At 29.6% G+C, this 1,093-nt stretch overlaps 1 protein-coding gene across 4 annotated transcripts in view; it reads right to left on the bottom strand.

Annotated features, from left to right (window-relative positions):
• LOC106873115 (putative uncharacterized protein DDB_G0282133) overlaps nt 1–1,093 on the bottom strand; it is a 191,657-nt gene that overhangs the window by 189,549 nt on the left and 1,015 nt on the right. The window lies entirely within an intron of this gene.

Raw genomic sequence — 1,093 nt, 5'->3', positions numbered from 1 at the left:
ATATATATATATATATATATAGATATATATAGGTAGATATATATACTCTTTAGATGGTATATATGCATATATACATATATATCTATATCTATATCTATCTATCTATCTATCTATCTATATATATATATATATAGCCAATCTATATCCTCATAGATGCATATACATGTCCTTGTGTGTGTAAACGTATATATGTGTGTGTGTGTATGGGCGTGTGCGTGTGTATGTGTATCGCACGCACATATATATAACTACATATACACACGCATATATATTGAATAATATGAAAAATATCTATATATATATTATGTAATGCATAATATGTTGTGCATGCATATTTGCCACCACCCCACCCCGTAGGAATATGATATTGGCTTGAATTAATGCACCTGCATATATATATATATATATATATATATTACTCTGTGTGTGTGTGTGTGTGTGTGTGTGTATATATATATATATATGTATGTATGTATGTATACACGCAGCAGGCATACGTATATATGTTTATATGCATATTCTATTTGTTTAATCGCGTTGAAAGTCGCAAAGTGGTAAGCACTCGCACACACGTGTCAGAAAACGTAGAATAAACGATCGTCTTTGTAAACGGGTTTATTTCTATGTAGGAAAACTTTTCGTGCAATTTTCAAATCTCAATAAACGCGTATAAGTAGGGTGTCAGCCTGTAAAATATGTTGTGTGTTGTTTACTTGTGAATGATTTACGAAAAAGAAAAGGCAAAAAAGATACAAATATAAAAAAAACAAAAAGCTCCGAAAGTTACGAAAATAAAAATAAAAATATAAAGATGCTAAGAGATAAAAAAAAACACGTGCGTTCATTTATTAATCATATACATTCCTATATACACACACCTCTACACATAGAAATAAATGTACGTAGGTATAACTTTTAACCACCTGTATACAAGTCTCACTCTTTCTCTTTCCCCCTCTCTCACTCTATTTGCGGTCGTGTGTGTGTGTGTGTCTACACGCACGCATACATAAAATATGTATGTAAATATATCATATATTCATACATACATACATGCATACATACATATATATATATATATATATATATATAT

This window comes from Octopus bimaculoides, chromosome 16 (assembly GCF_001194135.2).
Source record: "Octopus bimaculoides isolate UCB-OBI-ISO-001 chromosome 16, ASM119413v2, whole genome shotgun sequence".
NCBI classification, from domain to species: Eukaryota; Metazoa; Mollusca; class Cephalopoda; order Octopoda; family Octopodidae; genus Octopus; species Octopus bimaculoides.
This window is presented reverse-complemented; position numbering and strand designations above follow the sequence as displayed.